The sequence below is a fragment of the Pseudorasbora parva genome, chromosome 23 (assembly GCF_024679245.1).
Source record: "Pseudorasbora parva isolate DD20220531a chromosome 23, ASM2467924v1, whole genome shotgun sequence".
Lineage (NCBI taxonomy): Eukaryota > Metazoa > Chordata > Actinopteri > Cypriniformes > Gobionidae > Pseudorasbora > Pseudorasbora parva.
In genome coordinates this window covers 37,134,116-37,160,621 of record NC_090194.1, presented here as the reverse complement: position 1 = coordinate 37,160,621, position 26,506 = coordinate 37,134,116, and the positions used below count along the sequence as shown (strand labels likewise).

Here is a 26,506-nt window from a genome sequence, read left to right as displayed (position 1 = left end):
GTCTAGTAAATGTTTCTTAATGTAAGAATTTTTTAATATTTTGACTAGAAACAAGATAAAAATACTAAGTTAGAAAAGCATTTTTTGCAGTGTAGTTGCTTATGATCATGCATATTACTAAGATATTGTCTGTTTATTAGCACTTCTAAAGCTCATATTAATGCCTTATTCTGCAATTGGACCCTAAACTATAAAGTGTTCCCATTTTTATGCTTTTGGGCCAAAAATAAGCATGGTAACACTTTATTTTAAGGTTCAGAAGCATAAAAATGGGAACACTTTATAGTTTAGGGTCCAATTCGTATTAACTAGTACCTTAAAAGAAAGTGTTACCAGGGCCGTACCCACCATGAGGTCCCCGAGGTCCGGACCTCAGTAATTCTCAGAGGTGTACATAATAGAAGTTGCAAAATAATAGTCTATTAAGGCGGCGTGTACAACAGGTGTTCGCGCTCGCTTGGCGTATGTTTTCAATTGTTTCCAATGGATGCGCAGCACTTTTCAATAGCGCCAACAGCTGGCAGGTTTTGTCCATTTTTTACGCGTTGAGCGTCCACAGTTCAACTTTGGGTGAACATCAATGTCCAATCACAGTGGAGGAGAGGCGGGACAAATGCCACAACCACCAACCGGCGCTTCGAACAACGACTGAAGTTTGACATCACAACACCGCGAGAGCGTTTAATAATCAGGGATGCAAACTAATAACGTTTTCTTGACCTGGTTTTCTTGGAAGCCTTCAGTAAATTTACATTTACAACTTTGTTTTTACCGATACAGACGAAAATGAAAAGACTTCTCTTTTCAAAGCTGAGCTTTGTTTGAAGCAAAGATAGGGCAAGAGAACGAGACTGGGGAAAAAGAAAGAGAGAAGATGATGGCGATGAGACAGAAAGAGCAGGTAGCCCCCTGTGCTCAGAATAGAGAAAGCATTCGCCTACAGTATATTCCTAATGGCTACACATAATGTGATTCCTGTCTGTGAAATCCAGGCTAAAGTCTCATCATCTAATATTGAGATTAGGAGCATCACATTTTGATTTCACTCATTGGTTATATTTTCACATTGATTTCTATCTTTGACATGATTTTACTCATTCAACATTAAATATATCAAGGTTTTTATGTTCAAATAATGTTCTTTACATAATGTAAATCACAAAAATTAACTTTAGCTAGGTTTTCAAAGACGGAGTCACGTCGTCTTTGGCTCAATTTAACAACAAAAAAGATTTTCTGATTTTCTAATTTGGAGTCTAATCTTTTTGCAACATTTAACCAGATTCTCATTTATTTGTCTTCTTAAAATAATTAATACTTCACGCTGACATGGTTTTAAAGCTACAGGTAGCTGATTCTTTGATTTTCTTATGTCTTAAAATGCATATGTAAAGGAGGGAAATGTTTTTTTTTTTCAAACCCTCCAAAGTTCATGTTTGGACCTCAGTATTTAGAAAATCCTGGATACGGCCCTGAGTGTTACCTTTGTTTTTTATAACAAAAAAAGTTCGTAAAACTTTATTTTAAGGTTAACTTATTAACTATTAACATGTTGTTTATGATCATGCATATTACTATGATATTGTCTGTTTATTAGCACTTATATTAATGAAATATAAAGCTCATATTAATGCCTTATTCTGCATGAGCTTATTCTACATCCCTTAATCCGACCCAATACCTAAACTTAAACACTACAAAAACTACCTTACTAACTATTAATAAGCAGTAAATTAGGAGATTATTGAGGCAGAAGTCATATTAATAGTGAATATGTGTTCCCCATACTAAAGTGGTACCAAAAGTTCTATTTCTGTGCAGATGTAAAGTCCTCTTTACACCAAAATTTAAAGTATAAACCTCAGGCCGAGGTTAAAATGTTAATTCACACATGTACAGTAGAGGACGCAGCTCAAACAAACCTTTCAGCTGATGCCGTTCTGGATAACGGAAGAAAAGGACGCAGGAGAAAAAAGTTCAATAAAATACTTTAATAAAAACAGAAAAAACTAAAGTAATGTTTGCTTTTGGTTTAGCTGAATCATTGAAAGTTAGCAGCAAAACATTCATGCATTAATCTACCTCTCCAGGTATTACAGGAGAGGGTGAAATATGAGGACATTACCCATGGCCCCACTTTACAAAAGGCTTATAAATCACACAGGAGGAGTTTTTATGAGAAAGTAAAAATGCAGAATGTTTCCTGTGATGGGTAGGTTTAGGGGCAGTGTGTGTGTGTGTGTGTGTGTGTGTGTGTGTGTGTGTGTATGTGTGTGTGTGTTTGTGTGTGTGTGTGTGTGTGTGTGTGTGTGTGTGTGTGTGTGTGTGTGTGTGTGTTTGTGTGTCTCTTTAGCTCCGCCCACTGCACGCCTCCACGGACTCGGCTGTTTTCTGAAAGAATGGGTTCAGTGTATCTGTCTTTTATAATTATGATAAACTAAAGACTCTTGTGAGATATGAAGGATCAACACGACTCTACAGATACTCAAGATTAACACCAGACTGGCACAAACTGTGTGTGTTATGAGCCTTTAAAGAGCACTTATTATGTGTCCATGTTGATGTGTCTTCAGTGTGTGTGTGTGATGTTGCTGTTGGAGTTCTTCTGTATATCAGTGTCAGTGTTTCTGAACTTCATCGTAGTCTTGAGTTTTCTTGCGGGAACGAACACGTATTAATATTCCTTATTTAACTCCCATCATTCCCCCGCGGGTCAAAATGTCCCGAAGCCCTAAAATTATACTTCATTTTTAATTTGTCCAGAAAGCTTATTTAATTTAATTTTATAAATATTTTTTAATTTTAATAAGAGTTTTTTTTGTTGAGTTTTTTATTTATTTATTATTTTTTAACTTTATTGACCTTTAAATTACTAGATTTTAAATAGGCAATAATAATAAATAATTATTTAAAAAATTAGGAATTTTGAGCATTTTTGTTTTTTGTATGTGTACTGAAAAATTCCTCGCATTCCATTCATTCTTATGGGGGTCAAATTGACCCGCGAGTGAAGGATTTGTAACTTTTTTTATTACCATCACACCATCCTTGAATCCAGTAAAAAAATAAAATAAAATTGTGCATTCATGGTTCATGTGCGACAAAAGTCCTAGGGTCTTGGACCACTCAGATGAACTCTCTCTCTCTCTCTCTCTCTCTCTCTCTCTCTCTCAAAAAAAAAAAAAAAAAAGAGTTTCGGGTCAAAATGACCCGAGGGGATAATAAATAAATAATTCATGTACAGAAAAAATTGGAGGGGCCTGATTGAGTTAGTTATTCGTTAGTTATAAGCCGAAACCGAATAATAATGAAATGCTTGGCCGAAGGCCGAAGGCTGAATACCGAACGCGGTGTATCGCATTTTTTCCATTTATTTGGCCATTTTTTACCATTACAGTAATTAAATAGTAAAAAATTGCTTTTTACTATTTTGTGTTGCTTTTCAGAGAAATAAATCAAATAACAAAAATACACTCTGTATGTCTACAACATCAAATGTGCATTGAATAGTGCAAAAAATGTGGATGAACCCACAACAAATAAATAACTGTCCTAGACATAAGCCTACTTAGCCTACTTCTTCAGGAAAAGTGGCAGGTTCTTCTTTATGAAAAGTAGCTTCTCTGCTTTCTCACATGAAAGTCGGTTCCTCTTCTCATCGATGACATGAGATGCAGCACTAAACAGTGCTTCCACACTGCTGACATGTTTGCTGCATAAAGCGCCGCTTCTCACTCTACGTGGGTTACTATTTGATCGCGTCATTAAAAACGTCATTGTTCGGCAAAAATTATTCGGCCTTTTTACTTATAATTTCGGTTGCTGAACATTCGGTGCATCTCTAGGCGGGACATTTCCCGCTTGACCAATCACAACACACACCACTCCAGCCGACCAATCAGAGCACACTGTGCTTTTCAGAAGGAGGGGCTTCATAGAGAGAGGAACTAAACAGAGTTACTGACAGACTGGGAAGAGAGGAGCCGCAACAATGGAGAATATGAGGAAATAATCAACATTCAAGCAGGAAAACCTGCTCTAGGGCAGAATATGGCCTCCTTACACGTGCTTAAAATGTTTTGTTTTGTAAAGAAATCCATTCAATCATGTCCGTTTTTATGATCATAAGAGACGTGTGTGTAAACTTCTGACAGGTGGTGAATGTAATGGTCTCTGATTGCAGTCTTTCTGTCCTGTTAATTATTTAATTTGGTCTTTTGTTGATTTGATGACACATGACTGTGATGTCCTCACTTCTACAGATCAAATGTGTACGATTAACAAATGAACAATTCGCACATGATTGGTTCATCAGTCGAGGCACGGCTCTCCAAATGAAGCTTTTGTTTGGATCGGCGTCGCACTGACGCTGCTGATGCCTGAATGTCATTTCTTCTGACGTTCATGCATGCGTGTCATCAAAAATATAAAAAAACGACAGTATTCATTATTTCCAATCATGTATGAAAGTCAGGGCTATGCCAGTTGCTGTCCAGAGTGTGTAGACGAATATTTCGGAATGTGCAAACGCTTCCAAAAATTACATTTGCACACAGAAATGAAGACGTAATCACCTTTTATTCAGGTCTTTGCCTGATTGCAATCAGCACAGCTTATTCTCTCGCAGAGCAAATCTGCCAACCTTAAACAAAGGCCTTCGCTCGCAACCAGCCCACGGCTCTCCTGGCCTCACGTGTGTGTGTGTGTGTGTGTGTGTGTGTGTGTGTGTGTTCTTTAACAGCTGTAATATGACTGCAGGGACACTCTAATGCCACACTGAATGAATCTCCATATTGATCGCCTTCTCAAACCCTTTTAAAGCATCAATACCTTTTAGAGCGCCACTTAAGGTTAAGGACACGCGTGACCCCTGTGTTTCTGAGCAGCCGGACATCTGGCTTTCGTGCAGAAACACTCACAAACACTAGTACACACACCTGTACACACACCTGTAACGCAATTATCTGCTCAATGTCTTTGTGTTGAGTTGAACACACAGGCAGTCTATAGCCCTATTCGGATGGTAATTGTTTCTCATGTGGACGTGTGTAAAAATACATTTGCATGCCAACTCATTGATAAACTCGCATTCGGATGGTGATTTATTCTCACGGTGGAGGAGCGAGTTTTGTGGGTCGTTAGGTCGTTTTTTTAGCACCTTATTACGATCTTGATTTAAGTTTTAAAGTCATGCGCCCGTCAAAATAATCACAGTGTCTTGTAACGTGACGTCATGAAATGACGCATGACTGTTGTTAACAATCAAAATGCGTGATCATTTTAAAATGTATAACTACACCCACCCCATCCCTAAACCTACCCAGCGATTTAAAGTGCATACATACTTTATGAGCACGTGTTCCCTGGGATCGAACTCACGATCACATGTTGTTGTATAGGGCAATGCTTTACCAACTGAGCTATGCAAAACCTGAAATATTACGCAGATAAAAGGGAAAAATGCTTTATGAAAGTGTCCTGCTGTCAATAGGAGCACAACTTTAGTAAACGCTCCTATGGGTCGTATTTCATGAGTTAAAATATTGTCGATAGGAGCACAACTTTAGTAAACGCTCCTATGGGTCGTATTTCATGAGTTAAAATATTGTCGATAGGAGCACAACTTTAGTAAACGCTCCTACGGGTCGTATTTCATGAGTTAAAATATTGTCGATAGGGGCACAACTTTAGTAAACGCTCCTATGGGTCGTATTTCATGAGTTAAAATATTGTCGATAGGGGCACAACTTTAGTAAACGCTCCTATGGGTCGTATTTCATGAGTTAAAATATTGTCGATAGGGGCACACCTTTAGTAAACGCTCCTATGGGTCGTATTTCATGAGTTAAAATATTGTCGATAGGAGCACAACTTTAGTAAACGCTCCTATGGGTCGTATTTCATCAGTTAAAATATTGTCGATAGGAGCACAACTTTAGTAAACGCTCCTACGGGTCGTATTTCATGAGTTAAAATATTGTCGATAGGGGCACAACTTTAGTAAACGCTCCTATGGGTCGTATTTCATGAGTTAAAATATTGTCGATAGGGGCACAACTTTAGTAAACGCTCCTATGGGTCGTATTTCATGAGTTAAAATATTGTCGATAGGGGCACACCTTTAGTAAACGCTCCTATGGGTCGTATTTCATGAGTTAAAATATTGTCGATAGGAGCACAACTTTAGTAAACGCTCCTATGGGTCGTATTTCATCAGTTAAAATATTGTCGATAGGAGCACAACTTTAGTAAACGCTCCTATGGGTCGTATTTCATGAGTTAAAATATTGTCGATAGGGGCACAACTTTAGTAAACGCTCCTATGGGTCGTATTTCATGAGTTAAAATATTGTCAATAGGAGCACAACTTTAGTAAACGCTCCTATGGGTCGTATTTCATGAGTTAAAATATTGTCGATAGGGGCACACCTTTAGTAAACGCTCCTATGGGTTGTATTTCAAGAGTTAAAATATTGTCGATAGGAGCACAACTTTAGTAAACGCTCCTATGGGTCGTATTTCATGAGTTAAAATATTGTCGATAGGGGCACAACTTTAGTAAACGCTCCTATGGGTCGTATTTCATGAGTTCAAATATTGTCGATAGGAGCACAACTTTAGTAAACGCTCCAATGGGTCGTATTTCATGAGTTAAAATATTGTCGATAGAAGCACAACTTTAGTAAACGCTCCTATGAGTCGTATTTCATGAGTTAAAATATTGTCGATAGGAGCACAACTTTAGTAAACGCTCTTATGGGTCGTATTTCATGAGTTCAAATATTGTCGATAGGAGCACAACTTTAGTAAACGCTCCTATGGGTCGTATTTCATGAGTTAAAATATTGTCGATAGGAGCACAACTTTAGTAAAAGCTCCTATGGGTCGTATTTCATGAGTTCAAATATTGTCGATAGGAGCACAACTTTAGTAAACGCTCCTATGGGTCGTATTTCATGAGTTAAAATATTGACGATAGGAGCACAACTTTAGTAAACGCTCCTATGGGTCGTATTTCAAGAGTTAAAATATTGACGATAGGAGCACAACTTTAGTAAACGCTCCTATGGGTCGTATTTCAAGAGTTAAAATATTGACGATAGCGGCACAACTTTAGTAAACGCTCCTATGGGTCGTATTTCAAGAGTTAAAATATTGTCGATAGGAGCACAACTTTAGTAAACGCTCCTATGGGTCGTATTTCAAGAGTTAAAATATTGTCGATAGCGGCACAACTTTAGTAAACGCTCCTATGGGTCGTATTTCATGAGTTAAAATATTGTCGATAGGGGCACAACTTTAGTAAACGTTCCTATGGGTCGTATTTCAAGAGTTAAAATATTGACGATAGCGGCACAACTTTAGTAAACGCTCCTATGGGTCGTATTTCATGAGTTAAAATATTGACGATAGCGGCACAACTTTAGTAAACGCTCCTGTGGGTCGTATTTCATGAGTTAAAATATTGACGATAGCGGCACAACTTTAGTAAACGCTCCTATGGGTCGTATTTCATGAGTTAAAATATTGACGATAGCGGCACAACTTTAGTAAACGCTCCTATGGGTCGTATTTCATGAGTTAAAATATTGACGATAGCGGCACAACTTTAGTAAACGCTCCTATGGGTCGTATTTCATGAGTTAAAATATTGTCGATAGCGGCACAACTTTAGTAAACGCTCCTATGGGTCGTATTTCAAGAGTTAAAATATTGTCGATAGGGGCACAACTTTAGTAAACGTTCCTATGGGTCGTATTTCAAGAGTTAAAATATTGACGATAGCGGCACAACTTTAGTAAACGCTCCTATGGGTCGTATTTCATGAGTTAAAATATTGTCGATAGGAGCACAACTTTAGTAAACGCTCCTATGGGTCGTATTTCATGAGTTAAAATATTGTCGATAGGGGCACAACTTTAGTAAACGCTCCTATGGGTCGTATTTCAAGAGTTAAAATATTGTTGATAGGGGCACAACTTTAGTAAACGCTCTTATGGGTCGTATTTCAAGAGTTAAAATATTGACGATAGCGGCACAACTTTAGTAAACGCTCCTATGGGTCGTATTTCATGAGTTAAAATATTGTCGATAGGGGCACAACTTTAGTAAACGCTCCTATGAGTCGTATTTCAAGAGTTAAAATATTGTCGATAGCGGCACAACTTTAGTAAACGCTCCTATGGGTCGTATTTCAAGAGTTAAAATATTGTCGATAGGAGCACAACTTTAGTAAACGCTCCTATGGGTCGTATTTCATGAGTTAAAATATTGTCGATAGGGGCACAACTTTAGTAAACGTTCCTATGGGTCGTATTTCAAGAGTTAAAATATTGTTGATAGGGGCACAACTTTAGTAAACGCTCCTATGGGTCGTATTTCAAGAGTTAAAATATTGTTGATAGGGGCACGACTTTAGTAAACGCTCCTATGGGTCGTATTTCATGAGTTAAAATATTGACGATAGCGGCACAACTTTAGTAAACGCTCCTATGGGTCGTATTTCATGAGTTAAAATATTGTCGATAGGGGCACAACTTTAGTAAACGCTCCTATGGGTCGTATTTCAAGAGTTAAAATATTGTCGATAGGAGCACAACTTTAGTAAACGCTCCTATGGGTCGTATTTCATGAGTTAAAATATTGACGATAGGAGCACAACTTTAGTAAACGCTCCTATGGGTCGTATTTCATGAGTTAAAATATTGACGATAGGGGCACAACCTTAGTAAACGCTCCTACACTCTAAAAAATGCTGGGTTGTTTTAACCCAGCGATTGGGTTGTTTTAATCCTGCGGTTGGGTTAAATATTTGCTTAAGACAACCCAATCGCTGGGTTAAAACAACCCAATTGCTGGGTTAGTCCATATTTTTTACCCAGAATTTTTTTAGAGTGTGTGGGTTGTATTTCAAGAAAGTTCCGTATTGGTTGGAGGACACATATTTCTCCATGTTGTCCTCAGTTTTCCTGCTTATTTGGTCCTGATTGGGCCGTGATCTTCACTCAGGTTGCGTTTCGAAGCTCTTATGCTGTCCTTGACACACTTTTGCAAGGTGGACCAGTGACCCGATCAGCTGGTGCGGTCTGCCTCCCCAAGGACAGCAAACCCAGAGTCCCAATCGCATCCATCTTTGGCTACACTCGCCCCCTAAAAACGCCTTGGGCTCGACCTCTGATAATTCCCCATCCGCCTGTGATTAATGCCTGTTTACTTCAGCAGGTCAAACCATTTCAGTTTGAGGAGGGGAGGAATTATGTGAAAGAACAGGGTAATTACTCAGGGCTTCAACCTGCCAGCTTCAGGTTAAAGCACAAAGACTCGCCCAAGCATCTCAACTAATGAGAGGACCATTGCTCGGATGTCTGAGCCGAGGCGTTTCTCCTTTAATTCCTTCAGGAGAAGCAACAGCAGACGGTTTGAGGCATTGTTGGGATTCTTCGGAAACTCTAAGCTGTTCATGTCAACCGGGTTTGTCTGATTTTAAATCAGTTTCAGCTGCTGCTTGTGAGATTATTGGGATCGTATCGAAATATTCCAATTTGGAAATTTAACAGGAATTTGAGAATTTATGGGAATAAATTTGAAATATATATAAACTGTATCATATACAAGCATTCATATAAACAATATGGCCATAAGCGGACATTTATTTATTTATTACATATTGATATATTTTCCAATTAATTACTTCTAATACTGTAAAATAAAAACAATACGGTAACACTTTAGTATGGGGAACACATATTCACTATTAATATGACTTTTGCCTCAATAAACTCCTAATTTACTGCTTATTAATAGTCAGTAAGGTAGTTTTTGTAGTGTTTAAGTTTAGGTATTGGGTCGGATTAAGGGATGTAGAATAAGCTCATGCAGAATAAGGCATTAATATGAGCTTTATAAGTGCTAATAAACGGACAATATCATAGTAATATGCATGATTATAAGACACTAGTTAATAGTTAATAAATGAACCCTAAAATAAAGTGTTACCGTGGGATCTTTTTCCACTGTCTGGGACTCTCATATAACAATATACATGACGAAAATAATTCATCAATTAAATAAATATTTAATACATTGAATACATATGTAATTAAATAAATGAAATACAAATACATACGTAGTAGCATTTAGCATTAAACATTTAATCAAATAAATAAATAAAAGATGAAAAATAAAATAAATACACAATAAATTAAATAGAAATATGATATAAATAAATAACATTTACTGAAATAAATACATATTAAATAAATCATATATAAATATTTAATTAATTAAATACATAAATATTTAATAAAATAAATAATTGAACTTAATATTAATTTAATCCCAAATATTCTAGTATTTAATTAATTAAATATTTATTTATTATTTATTTATTTTTATATTTATTTAATTTATTAAATGTGTATTTAATTAATTAACTAATTAATTAATTCATTTATTTATTAGATTTTTAATATCTAGATATTTAATTAATTTAAATATTTATATATTTATTTAATATTTATTTTGAAATGTATAAGATATTAATTTAATAACTAGTTTTTTTAAGGAACACTCCACTTTTTTTGAAAATAGGCTCATTTTCCAAGACCCTTAGAGTTAAACAGTTGAGTTTTACCGTTTTTGACTCCATTCAGCCGATCTCTGTATCTGGCGGTGGCACTTTTAGCATAGCTTAGCATACATCATTGAATCGGATTAGACCATTAGCATCACGCTCAAAGATGACCAAAGACTTTCACTATATTTTCCTATTTAAAATGTGACTCTTCTGTAGTTACATCGTGTACTAAGGCCAGCTACTAAGGCCAGCTAGGAACTATTTTCTGTGTAATATCACTGCGCCGCTACACCCATGGTACGGCAGCAAAGTTCCCTGATTATTACGCAGGAATGAGAGAATAGTTCCTATCTATATCGGTCTAAACTTTTAATTTTCTGTTAGTCTTAGTACACGATGTTACTACAGAATAGTAAACTTATAAATTGGAAAAATATTATCTTATATCTTATTATCTTATATCTTATAAAATAAAGTCTTCGGTCATTTTTGAGCGCAATGCTAATGGTCTAATCCGATTCAATGATGTATGCTAAGCTATGCTAAAAGTGCTACCGCCACAAAAGGCTTATAAATCACACAGGAGGAGTTTTTATGAGAAAGTAAAAATGCAGAATGTTTCCTGTGATGGGTAGGTTTAGGGGCTGTGTGTGTGTGTGTGTGTGTGTGTGTGTGTGTGTGTGTGTGTGTGTGTGTGTGTGTGTGTGTGTGTGTGTGTGTGTGTGTGTGTGTGTGTGTGTGTGTGTGTGTGTGTGTGTGTGTGACATATGAGGACTCAAATGTGTATAATGCCATGGGTATGACACAGGTATTACAGGAGAGGGTGAAATATGAGGACATTACCCATGGCCCCACTTTACAAAAGGCTTATAAATCACACAGGAGGAGTTTTTATAAGAAAGTAAAAATGCAGAATGTTTCCTGTGATGGGTAGGTTTAGGGGCAGTGTGTGTGTATTTGTGTGTGTGTGTATGTTTGTGGGTGTTTGTTTGTTTGTTAGGAGGCATTTGGACAGCGTTGAGGGGGAGTGAGCGTTGCGCGCAGCTTCTGTGTTATCGGTCGTGCATGCAGGTGGGCGGCATTCGTGAAGAAATCAACAGAAAGCTTTCATGTTCTTAAAAAGGTCAGAGAGACTCTTTGAAATCGACTCTGCTTCTTCACAGATGATGAGGGTCTCTTGTGCTCGCGGTCATCGCTCAAACCTGCATCACACTGCAGGAAAAGCTTCTGATTCTCACAGAGAAAGCCAGCGCTGGTCATTATTACGGACATGTGGCGGCTCGGCCCGTCTGCGTGTGGGAGGCCATGATGGGCTAGATATGAGACGCAGGAGGGGCTCATTAGTCCACGAGGTAAACACAAGCACAAAGACACTGGCTGAACATAATGATCTGTTTGCTCTTCATCAATTACACACAAACACACACACACACATGTTGGTCTATGTGGTTTACAGGGACTCTCCATAGGCGTAATGGTTTTTATACTGTACAAACCGTACATTCTAGCCCCCTACACTGCGCCTGCCCCTAAACCTACCCAACACACACACACACACACACACACACACACACACACACACACACACACTGCCCCTAAACCTACCCATCACACACACACACACACACACACACACACACACACACACACACACACACACACACACACACACACACACACACACACACACACACACACACACACACACACTGCCCCTAAACCTACCCAACACACACACACACACACACACACACACACACACTGCCCCTAAACCTACCCATCACACACACACACACACACACACACACACACTGCCCCTAAACCTACCCTACACACACACACACACACACACACTGCCCCTAAACCTACCCATCACACACACACACACACACACACACACACACACACACACACACACACACACACACACACACACACACACACACACACACACACACACACTGCCCCTAAACCTACCCATCACACACACACACACACACACACACACACACACACACACACACACACACACACACTGCCCCTAAACCTACCCTACACACACACACACACACACACACTGCCCCTAAACCTACCCATCACACACACACACACACACACACACACACACACACACACACACACACACACACACACACACACACACACACTGCCCCTAAACCTACCCATCACACACACACACACACACACACACACACACACACACACACATACACACACACACACACACACACACACACACACACACACACACACTGCCCCTAAACCTACCCATCACACACACACACACACACACACACACACACACACACACACACACTCACACACACACACACACACACACACACACACACACACACACACACACACACACACACACACACACACACACACACACTGCCCCTAAACTTACCCATCACACACACACACACACACACACACTGCCCCTAAACCTACCCATCACACACACACACACACGCACACACACACACACACACACACACACACACACACACACACACACACACACACACACTGCCCCTAAACCTACCCTACACAAACACACACACACACACACACACACACACACTGCCCCTAAACCTACCCATCACACACACACACACACACACACACACACACACACACACACACACACACACACACACACACACACACACACACACACACACACACACACACACACACACACACACACACACACTGCCCCTAAACTTACCCATCACACACACACACACACACACACACTGCCCCTAAACCTACCCATCACACACACACACACACACACACGCACACACACACACACACACACACACACACACACACACACACACACACACACACTGCCCCTAAACCTACCCTACACACACACACACACACACACACACACACACACACACACACACACACACACACACACACACTGCCCCTAAACCTACCCATCACACACACACACACACACACACACACACACACACACACACACACACACACACACACACACACACACTGCCCCTAAACCTACCCATCACACACACACACACACACACACACACAGAGATGAAATGTCCACACAATATATTTTTCTCTCTGTTTTGGCCTTCCGTCCACACTGAGACAGTGTTTTAAGTCAATGAAAACGTATCGTTTTGAAAACGCTCTCCAGAGCGGATACATTTGAAAACCCCGTCTTCGCGTAGTAGTGTGGACTGTGAAAGCGGAGGCTTTTTAATACGATGACGCATTTTTAGCCATGTGATGCAGTCATATGACCAATTCAGCCAAGATGGTGAACGACATTGTACAGCAGTTGTTTCGTATGCTTTCTGTTTTGACAGCCTTGTTAAATATTAATGTCAGTTTGTACATACTGTTAAAAAACTCAGTGCCGTTTCTCGACATTGCCGCAAAATGAGTATAAACGAGTAGCGGAAATGACGCAAGTCGAAGCGTCTTGGATTTGCTCATGTGCAGTACGGGGATGTAAGCGTTTTCAGACGTTTCAGTGTAGATGAACACTTTTTGGAAAACGATTGAAAATGATAGTGTGGACGCAGAGCGTTTTTAGACGAAAACTTTTAAATTTATCCGGATTAGTGTCGACGTAGCCAGAGCAGCCCATCAGTTACTGCTGTTTGCTAACAGTCTCCTAACCCTGAGTGCTAAACTCTGGCTCGTAACTCGTCTCACACTGTCGGTGCTTCGGGCAGAAATGATTCCTCACATCATGCAGTCCGATGAACACAACTCAACCACTGAGACATGATAAAAACTCACTTATTAATGTTGCATTGCAAACACTCACTCATTCAGAAAATGAATGAATATAAAGGTTAAAACGAGTTCTCACAGATGAGGGTACAGTTCAAAAGTGGGAAGATGCGACACCACTGTTCAAAGGTTTGGGTCCGTACAATTTTAAAAACTGAAAGTAATAACTTTTATTAATCAAGGACACATTAAACTGTGACAGTAAAGACATTTATAATGTTACAAAAGATTCTATTCCTGATAAATGCTAAAATTATTGAATAAAGTAATCTTTGTTTGTTTTTGCACAGAATATTCTCGCCTGGACCTTGAAGTGTTCATTGCTGTCTATGGAGAGTTCTCAGAGTTCATCAGAAATATCTTCATCTGTGTCTGCATTCACTGCAAAAAATGCTTTTCTTACTTAGTATTTTTGTCTTGTTTCTAGTCAAAATATCTAAAGATTCTTACATTAAGAAACATTTACTAGACAAGTACAAATTATTGTCTTGGTTTGGGGAAAAATAACTCAAAATGAAGAGAGTTTTTGCTTAAAATAAGATAAATAATCTGCTTTAGATTATTTTTCTCACCCCATTGGCAGATTATTTATCTTATTTTAATTAAAAACTCTCTTCATTTTGAGTTATTTTTCCCCAAAACAAGACAATTACTTTTGCTTGTCTAGTAAATACTTCTTGTTTTAAGCATTTTTAGATGTTTGGAGTAGAAACAAGACAAAAATACTGAGTAAGCAAAGCATTTTTGCAGTGTTTTGCAGGTAAAATTTTTTTTCTAAATGAATATATAACCTTGAATGAAAATTGCCTACCATATGAAAAGGTAATGCAGGATTTAAAATGTTTTAAAAGGGCATGAGAGAATACTAATTTAATAGTTTAAAAAGAAAAAAAAAAGTTTTTTATGTCAACATGGTGTCATATTACATCACGAGAGGGAGTCGTGTGCCGGCTCAGTGCAGAATAGGTTGGTATTCAGTACGAGTTTGTGTATTTTCAGTAGTTTTTCTATTTTAATGTATCATTGTCATTGTAAATTATTGTGTCCAGCCCGTCAGGACATCGAGTCCACAGGCTTCCTAAAAAAAAGTTAGAAAAATCTGCATGGTGGCGTTTTGTGCAGGTGAAGAGACGGACCACACGCCAGCTGATTGGTGGAGAGGAGATAATGGGCTCGTTTACATGCACGTTCTTAAGCCGATAATGCCTAATGAGCCAACACTGGGTGCGTTTACATGCACACCATAAGCTGATAACTCAAAAAAAATCAGCTTATTGAAATAATCAGTTTTCCCCGTTTACATGCAAACCAGTAAACTGACAACGCAAGTGAACCGCGTTTACATGACTTTATTAATAAACCGGTTATTTTCTTGTAGTGACGTCAATAATAATAATGTCCGACTCTGAGTATCCCAAATGTTCCGTCAGTTGTGATGTTAATAAAGTGTGTCAGCGGGAGATTCACGGCTCATATTATCCCTCATCAGTTCCAGATGCAGCGTTTAGACTGAACCTCTTCTTATTCTGCTGCTGCTTGAACACATCTTTACAATGTTCTGGGTCTTTAAAGAGTCTGCGTTTGTGATATATGTCCTTATTTCATGCAAAACGCTCGCTCGCTCTGTCTGGATGCGTTTAAATCTGCTCTAAGTTTGAGTTTTTGTCCCCTATCACACATGCGCTCTTCAATAAGCCGACAGAGAGCAGGTTAATGCGTTTACATGCCGCGCGAAATAAGAGGCAAAAAACGGCCTGTCCCGACCGGTTTATGCTTACGCCGTTTATGACCATACTCCGATAAAAGAAAACGGGTTACCGTGTTTACATGCGGCTTAAGAACGTGCATGTAAATGCACCCAGTGAACATGGTCATGCAAACGCGGTAACCCGACTGACCAGGCTCAGTCCTGCTTAAAGCGATAGGGCTGCTGGTTATGGTATCGTTAGCCTACAGTAATCTGCATGTACTCCACAGGAGCTGTAATTTAGTGAGAAATGCCATACCTGGCAAAGGTTAATGTTGAGTGACTGGCTAGAGACATCAACTGGACATTTCATCACCTTTGTTTCCTTGTATGTGATTGGTTAAAGCCTTTTCTGTCGCTGCGATAGTTAAAATAAATCTCCACTGGACATTCGCGTTCAGTGTGGACGCATTCATTAACTCTGACTCCTGCTGTCTGAGCTCAGGTCAGTTTTTAACTGTAGCGTCTGTTCTCTAACTGAACAAAATTATTTTCATTACAATAAAACAATCCAAACGATATCGATACATATGACTGTTTATGATTTCATACAGCTATAACGAAAAAAACATGTACAAGTCTTGACGTCATATCCGGGAGATAAGTCAGTAAATCCGAGTAACATCACAGGGTTTGTTTATCCCGTGCGAAACTCAGATGTGGAGCCATTTCTAAATCACAGAGGTCCCTAGATAATACTAATCCTGTCTGTGTATATCCCAAATACGCATAATCTTTACTCTATTTAATTTAATGTACGTGTGAACTAATGAATTCGGTAACACTTTAGTATGGGGAACACATATTCACTATTAATATGACTTTTTCCTCAATAAACTCCTAATTTACTGCTTATTAATAGTTAGTAAGGTAGTTTTTGTAGCGTTTAAGTTTAGGTATTGGGTCGGATTAAGGGATGTAGAATAAGCTCATGCAGAATAAGGCATTAATATGAGCTTTATAAGTGCTAATAAACAGACAATATCTTAGTAATATGCATGATTATAAGACACTAGTTAATAACTGAACCTTAAAATAAAGTGTTACCATGAATTCTAAACGTTATGCTTTCGAATGAGTACCAATTTGGGAGCACATTGCTTGAATGGTGTGTTTAATATCATGAACTGAGGGTGTGTGTCCTGCTGTGTGTCCTTGTGTCCTCCCACAGGTGTCCGGGGATCTACAGGTGACCTGGAAAAGGCAGACGGGATCAGGATGATTGATGACATTATTAAAAGGGCGGAGACGCTGCTCCAGATTTCTGAATATAGTCGATTTCAATAATCATATGTTTCCAGGCGTGATGATATGCGGCGGCAGAGGAGCAATTCAACCCGTTTGAAAAGTGAGTATTGATTATATCCCAAAAAAAACTATGAGGGGAATTTTGGATTTCATTATGCAACATTAAAATATATAAAAGTATTCAAAGTGATGCCAAAATTCAATCAATTGTGAGCTTGACTCATTAAAATAAAATGCTGTTGGCGAACCTGTTAAGTGATGTTTTCTGTAATATTCGACAGCAGGACTTGATTTCCCTCTTCAGGATTTGATTGGATGGTGTAAAGTGTCTAAATAAAGATGTTTGATGAGTAGGAGAGACTCTTGAGGTTTTTTATTTGTAATAATGTGCAGTGATGAACTCTTCACAATACACTCTCAGAAAAAAAGGTACAGTGCTGTCACTGGGGCGGTACCCTAAGGTACAAAAGTGAAAAGGTACATCTTTATACCTTACTAACCTATAAATGTTACAAATTAGTACCTTAAAGGTACATATCAGTACAGTGCATATTAGTACCTTTTCGGATTTGTACCTTAGGGTACCGCCCCAGTGACAGAAATGTACCTTTTTTTCTGACAGTGTACACTGCAAAACAAGTATATATTTCTTTCTTGTTTTCCAGTACGGGAGAGTGGGGTAAGATGAGCCAGTGGGTAAGTTGATCCACCCCCTTTATCTTTTGCAACTGTACTCTTTTATTGTCATGTGACCATTTATTTTGAACCCACCCATCATTTCTGCCGGACTGTGAACATGACAAGCACACGTTTACTATAAAAAGGCTTAAAGTAAAATTTTAGCATAACGTAACGGATGTTGCATCAAAGCAAATTTACCCAGGTCTAAACTATTTCTGATCCATATTGGTGATTTAGTAATATTAATCATTTAGATAAATATGAGCCTGATTTGGTGAGCTAGCTTGTTTAATCCAAAATAGCAGCTGTGGGGCAAAGTGAGGCAAATGCTGTGGGGTAAATTGAGCCAGCGTTTTAACTTACACCTCCATAAAACACTGTAGTTACTTTAAATCTCTGACGTATGAACTGGTATAATTTCAATATGTCACACCACTGGTTTAGTTGATCATTTTCTTTAAAAATCTTTGTTATGTGATTGGAACGATTTACACACACCTGCTCTGATAAGACCCAGAAGATGATTAATCATATTTATCTTTACACCTGCATCCCTAATGGCCTAACATGTTCAATATCACAGAAAAACTACCATGCCAAGAACCTTTTGACTAAAATCTTTATTAGTTTCGATGGCATTCATGCAACAGAATCACAGTTTCAATCACACTCATGATTTTTATAACGTGCCAAATCAGTTCAGTGAAGTTTTTACTTTATTCTTGGTAAGTGATGATTTCCACTGCGGTGTGTTTGCGTTGTATCTGGCTGTTAGTCCTGAATGTAACCAGAGGAGTGTTGGGCCACGATATGCTTTTACTCGCAGCCGTGTGTTTCATGAGAATAACCCTAAAGTGGAACCAGTCGTCGGCTGCTGTGTGTGAGCCGCGCTGTGACCTCTTCACTGGGGTTTTTACGAGTGTGGCGTGGCTTTGATCCGCTGCTGAATCACTCAGCAACTGGGTTTGTGACATTTTACAGGATACACATGAGCACACACACACACACATGCACGCACACACGCACGCACACACACACACATTAGTTTTTTGTGGATTGTGGGGACTTTCCATAGGTGTATTTTCTATTCCCTTACACTGCGCCTAAACCTAACCATCACACACACACACACACTGCCCCTAAACCGACCATATATAATATAAAGAATTAAGTATAAGCACAAAATAAGCCTTTTGAAAAGTGGGGACATGGGTAATGTCCTCATATTTCACCCTCTCCTGTAATACCTGTGTCATACCCATGGCATTATACACTTTTGTGTCCTCATATGTCACAGAAACATGCCCACACAGACACACACACACACACACACACACACACACACACACACACACACACACACACACACACAATAAGCACTTTGTAACCTCAAAAAGTTAATTCTAGTATAGTATGAATGTGTGGGGTACAAATGTGATTCAGATGTTCTTCCTCCACCCTGCTGTGATCATCATGTGACCTACGGCGTCCGTTGCGTCGCTTCGCTGCCACTTACAATCTTATTCTCCCGTGGCCTCATGGGATATTAAAGTGTTCATGGTATGCACACTTCAGAAGTAGGTTCCAATTCACCTACTTATACTACGCCCTAAAAGGAGGCACTGTTTTTGTGAAGAAAAATTATTCTTTCCAGTGTGTAGCAGAAGAGTAGGCAAGCGTTGGGACTAGATTTACTTAGAGCTTACGCCAGCGCGAAACACTGCGTTTCCTGGAATTGCGTTCTCACGCACATTTGCCCTGTTTTGTAAACTTTGCTCTCAGTTACGTGCATCCCGTCACCGTTTAAACTGCCCTGTCAATCATCTAGTCACCGTGAAACATTCACCTCCACATTCACTGTAATTTAATTTCCTACCGTTTCGAGGTAAATGCAGTCACACGTTGGTCTGCAGTTGTGGGTGTTTCATTAGAACTCTCCTCATTTGCATAATGATGCATTTAAAAGTTAATGATCAAACATCAAAATTTCACAATGCTGGATATCATAGAATTAATTTTTTAGATATTGATTATTAATCACTCAAACCCCTTTATCTAAACCTCAATACTTAAATATCGCACATCCGCCATGTTTGTAGTTTTTTAACACTTTTTATCCATGTTTGTAGTACTAATTGAATCCTCGTCCAACTTGCAATGGGTTGTGGGCAGTATTAGCGGTTAGAGTGTGCACGGATCTGCACTTCGGATTCTAACCGGAAAATGTAGACCATCTGGGTATTATTGGAATACTAATTTTAACATACTGTAAATTAGGACTAATTAATTCTAATTTTAAATACTATTTAGGAGGATGGTATGTGAATTCGAGCATGTCCATTCCACATTTCCATGTTCCATATTTTGTTCCACATCTTCGAACTGTTCCATGTTTTACCCATGTTGGTGTTACCCATATTTCAAATTATGAACATGTTTTAGGTTTATGTCCATGTTTTAAGTTCAATATTTCATGTTCCACATTTTCATGTTCCATGTTTTATGTTCCACATTTTCATGTTCCATGTTTTATTTTCCACATTTTCATGTTCCATGTTTTATTTTCCACATTTTCATGTTCCATGTTCCACATTTTCATGTTCATGTTTCATGTTCCACATTTTCATGTTCATGTTTCATGTTCCACATTTTCATGTTCATGTTTTATGTTCTGCATTTTCATGTTCATGTTTTATGTTCCACATTTTCATGTTCCATGTTTTATGTTCCACATTTTCATGTTCATGTTTTATGTTCCACATTTTCATGTTCCATGTTTTATGTTCCACATTTTCGTGTTCATGTTTTATGTTCCACATTTTCATGTTCCATGTTTTATGTTCCACATTTTCATGTTCATGTTTTATGTTCCACATTTTCATGTTCCATGTTTTATTTTCCACATTTTCATGTTCCATGTTCCACATTTTCATGTTCCATGTTTCATGTTCCACATTTTAATGTTCATGTTTTATGTTCCACATTTTCATGTTCCATGTTCCACATTTTCATGTTTCATGTTCCACATTTTCATGTTCCATGTTTTATGTTCCGCATTTACATGTTCCATGTTTTATGTTCCACATTTTCATGTTTATGTTTTATGTTCCACATTTTCAAGTTCCATGTTTTATTTTCCACATTTTCATGTTCCATGTTCCACATTTTCATGTTCCATGTTTCATGTTCCACATTTTCATGTTCCATGTTTTATCTGCACTTATGTTCTTTATACTCGCCTTCAGTGGACTTTTCTTACGATGCCAGCATGATTTATACAGTAGAAGGAGCTCTTTCCTCTTGAATGCAGCTCAGTTTGTCCTCTGCGGTGTTATTTAGCAACTTTCAAATGCCCCAATTATGTAAATTACACAGAGATTACTTATCATGATTACAGTAATGGCGAGGTGAGACAGCTAGCATACTTTGTGTGTTAATGGTCTCTGTCCATTTCTTTTGCGGTGAGTCACTGTGGTGACGAGCAGGTAAATCGATATTTTGACTTTCGTTGGTGGATTATTTGTGTGTGTGTGTGTGTGTGTGTGTCTTACAGGAGACGTTATGGAGGTGGACTGTAAATAAGCGGAAGGCCTTCTTGACAAATGAATCCATTAACATTTTCCTGTGTCGCCTGGCAAGGAGACTTGCCGTTTATGGGGCAGAAAAAACAGGCCTGTAAATCTGACCGGCTGCCCATGAAGATCCACGCGGAGGCCCGAAACCGGCCCGCCCATGATGCAGCACTTTATCTGCCTCTGAAATGGCATCTTTATCTGCCTAAATTAAGTTTTGATTCCTTGCCACATACGGTGCCGCAAATCACTTTTAACGCTGATATCAAGAGCGGCACTAAAGTCGGCCTGTGGCCATGATAAACAACGTTTTATTTTGTAGCATCCACTGTTGTTCCCGGCCCAGATTTAACCCCTGCTGCTCTGCATATTTCGTAGGCATAATCTATCACAGAAAGGGCGGTGGACGCTCTAAAACGGGTTTGAGACGAGGTTTATGGGGAGAATAAATTTCCAATTTAAATTAGATTTTTAGCACAGTGTGTTAAAGAAGGATTCCCTGACTTCTGTTTCACTTCATAACACCAGCCTGATCTCAGCGCTTTAGAGACGCCAAGATTGATGGAGTTTTTCTCAAGGACGCCCATCATTCACTCAGACGGTTAATGTCTTTGTTAGCGGTGGAGAAGAGCTGTCGTAGCGATGACTGACAGGCCTTTCATCATTAGCCAACGCTGAGTGACAGTTTTGGGGGAAAAGCATCATTGAGGTCTGAGAGGTGAGTTGATGTTGAGGTTGCGCTTTAACTTTGATTCTCAACCGGTTTTAGATTTTACATCAGTGGCGACTGAACATGATGCCATATTAGAACGTATCATAAATGCATTATTATTATTTGTTCAGAATTTTGTTCAGCCAACATTCACTGCATGAACCATGTTTACTAGTTGCAGGAGAGCTTATATTTTATGTAGTCTGAGTGGTATTTAACAGAATTGCGACAATATTGTCTTCTGTAGCGCTGCTTTGAACTTGTTTTTATAATTGATGAATTTTATAGTTATTCAACTGAACCAAATAAACACTGAAATGAATCATCACTGAACCGAATCGACACTGAAATGAATCATCACTGAACCGAATCAACACTGAAATGAATCATCACTGAACCAAATCAACGCTGAAATGAATCCTCACTGAACCGAATCAACACTGAAATGAATCAACACTGAACCAAATCGACACGGAACCTTTACTGAACCGAATCCACACTGAACTGAATCGAGTTTAAGAACGACACTTGTTGTTATTTTTATTAGAGCTGCTTATAGCTGAATTGAACTTATTTTTATAATTGATTAATTTTATACAGTTATTGAACTGAACTAATTTGACACTAATCCGAATCGACACTGAACTGAACCCACACTGAACTGAACCTACACTGAACCGATCGACACTGAACCAAACCTACACTGAATCGACACTGAATCGAGTCAACACTGAACCGAACCGAACCGACACTGAATCCACACTGAACCGAACCTGCACTGAATCGACACTGAACCGAATCCACACTTAACTGAACCTTCACTGAATCAACACTGAACCGAGTTCACACTGACTCGACACTGAACTGAACCTAGACTGAATCGACACTGAACTGAACCTATACTGAATCGACACTGAACCGAACCTACACTGAATCGAGTCGAAACTGAACCGAACCGACACTGGATCCACACTGAACGGAGTCCACACTGAACTGAACTGACACTGAATCCACTTTGAACCGAATCCACACTGCACTGAATCAACATTTAACCGAACCTTCACTGAATCAACACTGAACTGAATCCACACTGAACCGAACCTACACTTAATCCACACTGAACCGAATCAACACTGAATCCATACTGCACTGAATTAACACTGAACTGAACCTACACTGAATCGAGTCCACACTGAACTGAGTCCACACTGAACCGAACTGACACTGAATCCACACTGCACTGAATCAACACTTTACTGAACCTTCACTGAATCGACACTGAACTGAACCAACACTGAATCGAATCCACACTAAACCGAACCTACACTGATCCGACACTGAACCAAACCTACACTGAATCCACACAGAACTGAATCCACACTGAACCGAATCAACACTGAATCCACACTGAACCAAACCTACACTGAATCCATACAGAACCGAATCAACACTCAATCCACACTGAACAGAATTAACACTGAATACACACTGAACTGAATCCACACAGAACCGAATCAACACTGAATGGAATCAACACTAAACTGAATCCACACTGAACCGAATCCACACTAAACTGAACCTACACTGAATCCACACTGAACCGAATCAACACTGAATCCACACTGAACCGAATCCACACTGAATCCACACTGAACTGAATCCACACTGAACCGAATCAACACTGAATCCACACTGAACTGAATCCACACTAAACTGAACCTACACTGAATCCACACTAAACCGAATCAACACTGAATCCACACTGAACCGAATCCACACTAAACTGAACCTATACTGAATCAACATTGAACCGAATCAACACTGAATCCACACTGAACCAAATCCACAATAAACTGAACCTACACTGAATCCACACTGAACCGAATCAACACTGAATCCACACTGAACCGAATCAACACTGAATCCACACTGAACGGAATCAACACTAAACTGAATCCACACTGAACCGAATCCAAACTAAACTGAACCTACACTGAATCCACACTGAACCGAATCAACACTGAATCCACACTGAACCGAATCCACACTAAACTGAACCTACACTGAATCCACACTGAACCGAATCAACACTGAATCCACACTGAACCGAATCCACACTAAACTGAACCCACACTGAACCGAATCAACACTGAATCCACACTGAACCGAATCAACACTGAATCCACACTGAACTGAATCCACACTAAACTGAACCTACACTGAATCCACACTAAACCGAATTTAACACTGAATCCACACTGAACCGAATCCACACTAAACTGAACCTACACTGAATCCACACTGAACCGAATCAACACTGAATCCACACTGAACCAAATCAACACTGAATCCACACTGAACCAAATCAACACTGAATCCACACTGAACCAAATCAACACTGAATCCACACTGAACCAAATCCACAATAAACTGAACCTACACTGAACCGAATCAACACTGAATCCACACTGAACCGAATCCACACTAAACTGAACCTACACTGAATCCACACTGAACCGAATCAACACTGAATCCACACTGAACCGAATCCACACTAAACTGAACCCACACTGAACCGAATCAACACTGAATCCACACTGAACCGAATCAACACTGAATCCACACTGAACTGAATCCACACTAAACTGAACCTACACTGAATCCACACTAAACCGAATTTAACACTGAATCCACACTGAACCGAATCCACACTAAACTGAACCTACACTGAATCCACACTGAACCGAATCAACACTGAATCCACACTGAACCAAATCAACACTGAATCCACACTGAACCAAATCAACACTGAATCCACACTGAACCAAATCAACACTGAATCCACACTGAACCAAATCCACAATAAACTGAACCTACACTGAACCGAATCAACACTGAATCCACACTGAACCGAATCCACACTGAACCTACACTGAATCCACACTGAACCGAATCAACACTGAATCCACACTGAACTGAACTGAGTTTAATAAGGGCACTAGTCTTCGGTGGAGCTCCTCATAGCTGAATCAATCTATATTTAATGGCATTTTGATCACTGAATCATTTATTTCCCTGTTTATTAATGTGCAGATGATTTAACACAATCTGTATTGGATACAACTTTTTAGAAACCACCTAAAGGTGACTTATTTTTTCTTTTATAGTGTGTAGTTCTGATTTGATTTCTGTTTGACAGATTAATTTGCTCCCAAAACTTTGGACATGACATTTGACATTTAAAAGCTTTTAAAAGTTAAGTGCATTTCACATAGCTTTCCTCCTGCTGTCCGTGACCCATCACAGCCCATTTCTGGATGGACACGCGTGTGAGAGTCATCGCTAGAAACATGCTGAGTCTATTTGTCCGCTGTTCTTGTCTGATTAATATCAGCCCAATTAATAAAAGCATAATGGATTCTTAACAGTTTTACTACCATATCAATAAAAAACTCTCTTCTGCTAAACAGGGCATATGCAAAGAGCACTAAATGCCTTATTTATGCATGAATGTCAGGACCATCTGAATTAATTCAACTTTCTCCCTCTTAGGTCTGCGGGCAGCCATTCATTACTGAGGAACTGGACGAGCTTATGTGACATTACAATGTGCTTTCGCTACTGAATTTGTTAAAGGGCCATTCGCTTGAAATATCCGCACTGACAGTAAAATACCAACCAGAGCCATTAGGTTTGAAGCCAAATCAATCTCATACTTTAAAAAAAAGTACATTACAGGGTCTCACAAAAGACACATTTATAGAACGGATCGGGAACATCAATTGTGGAAAGACTCGCCCGCCTTTGGAATAAAATGCATCTTTATATTAAGAGTAAAGTTTTAATTCTGCCCTCTGGAGTCTTTACAACGCTACACACTTATAGTACCATATTACCACATATTTATACCAGGAGTATAAAACACTTTACATGACTGCCTGATGACTAACCTGGTTGCCTTAAAATTTTGAGTTGATTGAAATACAATTGAGTTGATACAATGAAGGAAATTGGTTTAATGAATATAAACTCAAAATATTATTGTACACTCAAAAAAATGATTCAGGCCCTTCATAGATAAGACACATTTAAATGATGTTTACTTTACCTAATTAAATTGTGTCAAAATGTGTTTAATCAGCTTAATATATTTAAAACTAAAG

General features: G+C 38.9%; 1 long non-coding RNA gene across 2 annotated transcripts in view; it reads left to right on the top strand.

The window, feature by feature from the left end:
* The window catches only part of LOC137062617 (uncharacterized), a 213,010-nt gene extending 186,804 nt beyond the window's left edge, over positions 1-26,206 (top strand). Inside the window, exons 7-11 of one of the 2 annotated variants that reach the window (XR_010901257.1) lie at positions 11,740-11,928; positions 17,302-17,478; positions 18,044-18,074; positions 21,613-22,349; positions 25,896-26,206. This is a non-coding gene — a long non-coding RNA (uncharacterized lncRNA). Of the gene's footprint in view, positions 1-11,739; positions 11,929-14,673; positions 14,809-17,301; positions 17,479-18,043; positions 18,075-21,612; positions 22,350-25,895 lie in introns of those variants that run through there. The other variant, XR_010901258.1, reaches the window with a different exon arrangement.
* The last annotated feature ends 300 nt before the right edge of the window (positions 26,207-26,506 follow it).